The sequence below is a fragment of the Cebus imitator genome, unplaced genomic scaffold (genome assembly GCF_001604975.1).
Source record: "Cebus imitator isolate Cc_AM_T3 unplaced genomic scaffold, Cebus_imitator-1.0 Scaffold269, whole genome shotgun sequence".
NCBI lineage: Eukaryota > Metazoa > Chordata > Mammalia > Primates > Cebidae > Cebus > Cebus imitator.
Window position 1 is genome coordinate 2,661,125 of NW_016107584.1, and position 6,163 is coordinate 2,667,287.

Here is a 6,163-nt window from a genome sequence, read left to right on the forward strand (position 1 = left end):
GAGCAGCACAATTCTACTTGTGGTTGCAGTGTGCAGAGTATTGGTGGTATACCTTTTAATCATATCAGAGCTCCTACAAACATCAGGAGAGGGGAGTTTTGTGGTTGATTATAAAATAAAAACAAATTTTAAAAGAAATAACTTTCGGCCAGGTGCAGTGGCTCATGCCTGTAATCCTATCAGTTTAGGAAGCTGAAGTGGGAGCACTGCTTGAGGACAGGCATTTGAGACCAGCCTGGGCAACATAGTAAGACCCCCATTTCCACACACACACACACAAGCTAAAATTTAGTCAGGCATGGTGGCTCACACCTGTAGTCCCAGCTACTCAGGAGGCTAAGGTGAGAGAATTGCTTGAGCCTAGGAAGTTAAAGCTGCAATGATCTGTGATCACACCACTGTACTCCAGCCTGGGCAACAGAGGGAAACCCAGTCTCTTGAAAAAAAAAGACATTAAAAAAAACAACACCACAAAAAGTTATTCGCCAAATTTTTTTAGGATTATTTTTTCTTACTCTGCTTTTACACCAAATAAGAAATAAGTGATTTTGCCCTTTCATAGGATTCATGGTCCCATCAAGTAAATTTTCCCTCCAACAGTGTCAGTACTAAATGTGACCCTGATGACTTTAAATTTATTATATTTTATATGGAGAATGAAAGCAAACCTTCAAATTAGTTCCTTACAGTGGTTCTGCAGAGTGTCAGTTCTAACACTGAAGTTTGTGTTTATAAAACTCTTTATCATATACAAGGATAAAACTGCTCAGAAAAGGAAAAAGTTTATGTCAATCCACCCACATTTTTGCTTTTTCCCATTCTATTTGATCAGGATTCAGGATGAATTCAGTGTTCTTGGGATGAAATAAAACTAAGCAACACATTATGAACTCAAAGCTGCCATTTAGCATTAATGATTTTTATCCACTCAGTAATCTGGTTTCTACGACCTAAGACCATCTGATGAAGGAGAGTTGATGAATAAAAACTACATAGTCTTGTGAAAAGAAATATGCAAAATGAAGCCAGTTTCATTTATCTTAGACTCTTAGGGTGATAGATGAAATTAACAGTTTTTTTCTAACCATAAAAGTATTAGAAGCTTACCACAGAAAATTTGAGAAGTTTTTAATAATTTAAACCCACCTATTATAAAATAACATTTGACATATTTTTCTGTGTGCTTTTAATGTATCTGAGGTCATGATTTATAAGCAATTGAATACGCTGTTTTTTAACATATAATTTAAGACTCACATTATGGTGGTTGCCAGGGGCTTCAGGATTGGGGAAATGGGGAGAGGTTGGTCAATGCTACAAAGTTTAGATATTTGGATGAATAAGTTCTGGAGATCTAATGTGTAGCAAGCAAACTATAGTTAATAATACTGTATTGTATAGTTGAGATTTGCGAAGGGAGTAGATCTTAAAAGTTCTCACCACTCACCACAAAAACTAAAAATGATAACTGTGTGAGGTGAGGGAGATATTAATTAGCCTGAGTGTGGTCATCATTTCACCATGTATACATATGTCAAAACATCACGCTGTACGTTGTAAATACATAAATTTTTTATTTGTCAATTACTCAGTATGTCCAGAAAGAATAATTTTTAAAAATAGAGTCACATTAGAAGTTCTCCACAAAGATAAGTGACAAAATCAACCCTACTGTGAAGGTAAATCATGATTTATAAATGGCCTACATAGAGTATTTAAAATGTTTAATTATTTTTACTAAGTGATACTGTGATAATGTGGGTGATATTTAATAGTGTCATGTGTAAAATATGATTTTTTTAACATGGTGATAAAAATTACTTAATGTAGTTATATTGCGCTTTCCACAGAAAGATTGGGAGGAAAGCAGACAGAAATGGCACTGCTTTCAAGGCATGGCAATCACATCTTTTGAATATGTATGTCTGCACTTTGCATTTGACCCTCGTTGGAGCAAGTAAAACAAAAAATCGTGTTTCTTGTGCTATAAGCAATAAACGTGACCCAGAGGTGAGGAAGATCCAGTTCTGAAAACACACTGCTATATTACTGGCCTCTGAGCTCATAAATAGTCTCTATTTCTGCTGTGTTCTTCTAACTTTTACTGTTTCCTATTGTATTCTAGCATAGTTATTACAGCTACTGCCTAGATATTTATATTTCTTTTGGCCTGCCCAGTTCTTGTTGAAAGATTATTGCAATTTTGATTTTTTTTTTTTTGAGAAGAGACTTCAACCAACTTCCTACTTCGGCAGCTATGGAAGTTAGTAGCTGATTTGGTTTTGCTTATACACTGCAGAATCTTTTCTTATGCTTCATTGTTTACTTTTCTCTTTGTTTTTTTCTGTGCAACTGTCCGGTGAGGGTTCATTTCCCACCCAAACCCCCAACTTTGTTTCAGTGCTCCGTTATCTTCCTTACAGGTTCTTTTATCAATATTTTAATGGATTCATTATGAAAGAAGGCCTTTGCATTGCTGCTGACCCCATCAAAATCTCAGAAGTCTTCCTGCATCACAGAAGGGGACCCAAACAATTAGAACCTCGTAGGCCCACTACTCATAGGCATGAGGCCAGAAGACTTGCCTGTTAATGTGTATCTCGTGCCCAGTATTTCTTATTAATAAGGCACTAAATAAGGGACAATCCAGTGTTTCCATTGCCAAAAGAAAACATCTCCCTTTTAATTAATCAATGTAAATGGCCTTTTACTGGAAAATAGAAAGAAAGTATTTCTAGAACATAGGATATAATGTTACATTGGAGAATATCATGCCCTCTTTTTATTTTAAAGTGCAGGATTTTTTTTTTTTTTTTGAATGCAGAGACACTAGATCTGGTCTAGCTGAGAGAGAGTTCATTCACAAATTATTGCAAAACATGTGCTTTTTGGGTAAACTCAGGACTTTTGTTTCCCGGTTCATTTTGCTACATCTCATTTGCATTCAATCCAGTGGGAGCTCAGATCAGGAAAATTATCTGGATGGAGCAATTTATAAAATAAAAAATAACATATCAAAATCTACTTCTTCCTCATTTCTGTCTATCTTTGCCTCAAGGACCAATGCAATTAACATTCAGTCAGGGACTGACAAATATTGATCAGAACAGAAACACCACAAGATTACTGCTTGACTTGGCTTCACTTCAGCTTACTTCTCCTTAGCGTCTTTGCTCATGCAAAGGTTAACTCTTCTTTCATTTCTCAGTTCCTTTTTGCTTCAGGTTTTCTCTGAAGACAATCTAGCTTAAAATTGATCCAGTTGGATTGATCCAAAGCTACCTCATTTTCCCTCCAATGTCGCATAGTCTATTATTTAATGTAGACATTTATATACTATGTAAACCAAAGGACATGACTTAAGGAAAATCAAGAGAAGCTAGTATTTCAAAATGTCAGCATTTGTCTCCTTTCACCCCCAAACTCATAATTGCAACTCCTAAGAATGAAGGGAGCCAGAATAAAGAAGTCAGCAGATATGAGAGCAAAGCAATTCTTAAAGAATGGGGGTCTCTAGAAATGTGTATCAGATTGCCATCAGATTTTTTAAAAATCAGATCCAGTATATACTAAAAGGTGATTCTGTACCTCAAATTTTGGAGGAAAAAATGATTTAGAACCTAAAATTCTAAACCTGGCCAATTTTTAAATTGATTGTGAGGGCAAAATGAAGTTCTTTTCAGAGAGACAGCATCTTAAAATATAGTTTCTCTGGAATCCTTTTTGAAGATAATACTTAGAGTTGAACTCCAGGAAAATAAATATGAGCACCAAAAATAAGAAATGAGACCAAGAAGCAAATGAGATAACCCACACGTCCCATGAAGAGAAATCTCAAGAAAGTGGGCTGAAAGTAGGAACAGACAAAATCGCCAGAGGGATAATTTGCTGAACAACTCAGAATATTTTCTGAAGCTTTTAATGCGCTCCAACCATGACCCTTTATCTGATTGGGTGTGATTTCCATTAAATACAATTTACTGGGGTGTTTTTGCTGACTTACATTCTTCCCCTCTGCTGCCTTGGTCTTAAATGGACAGGACATAAGTTTGCACAAATAGAAAAGCCAGTAAATAGTGTTAATGGGAAAGTCCATTTATTTATTCCTTTATAAAATGTTAAAAGTAAAAGTAAGGGCAAGACAGGCAAGACAAGAACAAATATTAAGCTTTCAGAAAAGGAATGAAAATTCCCTGAATATCGGCTATTCGATAATTTGAATATTTGGCACGTTGATCAGGGTATTAGAAAGCAGAGGGAGTGAGCTTCAAGTATTATCAGGTCATGATTCCACATTTCTGTAATTCCTGCTGCTTTTCCTTCTTCTGCCTGCTGAGCTTTAAGGCTCGCTTCCTTCTCAATTGAAAGATGGCTGCCTGTAGCAGTGTAGCCTCATGTTCTTGGATCATTCCTGAAACAATCCTCCTGACACGGGTACTATGTCCTGATTGGCATAGGGATGGATGATCATTCTACCCAAGCCACAGGCTGCTATGCAATGAGGGAGGTTTATGGAGAGGAAAACACAACATGCAACATGTATTAATTTCATGGGTTTTTAAAACTTTGTAAAGAGATATGCCTTCCTTTCAATTAACCTTCAGGGTTTAGAACTGCACTATGCAATACAATAGCCATTAACCATGTATGTCTATTCATATGCAAATTTTAATTAATTACAATAAAACTTTGGTTTCCCAATTGCATTAGCCACATTTCAAGTGCCCAATAGCAGTGCCTGGTTAGTGGCTACCATATAGGACAACACAGATTATAGAAATGTCCATTGTCACAGAAAGTTCTATTGGACACTGCTAGGCTAGAGCATAAAATGCGTTGATTTGAGGATACATGTGTTCAGTGAAGCATCCTCCTTCTTGGATGTACTTTAACAATGCCTGTCTTCTCCTGAAAGCTTTCAGTAGAAATAACAGACACAGAGGATTTGTATCTTATGTTAATATTTCTTCTTTTCGTACTTACTTCAGGGAAAGCTTCCACAGGGTACTGGACAAAGATTATGAAACAGACTTAGTTTTTATCCCCTTAGCATCCTTTTATGCTTTTCCCTTTATCCAAATCTTCCTTTCATCCTCCTCTTCCTAGGTTGTGCTTTATTTCATATTTTCCCCCTCAAGCAGTAGCTGAAGCTTCGTGGGGACAGTTATCATATCACTTGACTTTTAGGGTGCCTATTCTCATTATATTGACATTGGTTTTAATGTGCTTGGGCATGTAGTAAGGGAGGGTAATATAAGCAGGGATATAAAACTCAGCTGTTAGCAGAGAAATAATTCAACGGTAATTGAGTTGCTAAATTTAGTAACTGATTGCTAATATAATTTTTTTTCCTGATTAGGTACAAATTATCTTGGGGTGTTAGAAGAATCTCATCCTTACAGAATACACAAGAGGGAGCTGAAGATGGTGTGGAATAAAGTGAGTTCTTCATTGTTTCTATTTCTACAACAATAAAGAAAAAGCTTTTAAAATAGGGAGTAATGGGGGTGGGATACTAAAGGTTTACCAGCATTAAATCAGCTAAGACTTAATAAGATAACATGACTAGCATTTACTGAGCACTTAATATACACCAGACACTTTTAACTGTAATATTCCATGTATTATTCCCAACAGCTCTGTGAGATAACTACTACTGTTATCCCCCATTTCACTGATAAGGAAATTGAAGGGCTGAGAGGTTAATAACTTACTCTAGGGTAACAAGGCCATTAAGTGATCCCATATCAGAGAGCCAGGGTGGTGATTCAAACCAAGGCAGACAATCTCTTTAGTTTAATCATGATGCACTGGCTCGAGGAAGCCACCAACAATTTGCAGCATCAGCGGCGGTATTGCATCCTACTATGGCTTTGAATCTTTGCCATACCTGTTCATCAGGAAGCAAACACAGGCGGGAGCTCTAAGGTTTGTTGGTTAGTTTTATGAATTCCCCAAAGCTGAAAAGATTCTAAATAGCAGGGAGTTGGAAATTGAAGTCAAGTTAAGCAGCAATAGATAAAGCGAAATTTAGTGGTAAAATGTATTCAGCATTTATTTAGATGCCTTCATTCATTTAAATCTTGCCCTATATTCACTTAAATTTATTTTATGCTAATAATTAGAGATTTTTAATTATTTTCAAATAATCCTAACTTTCTTT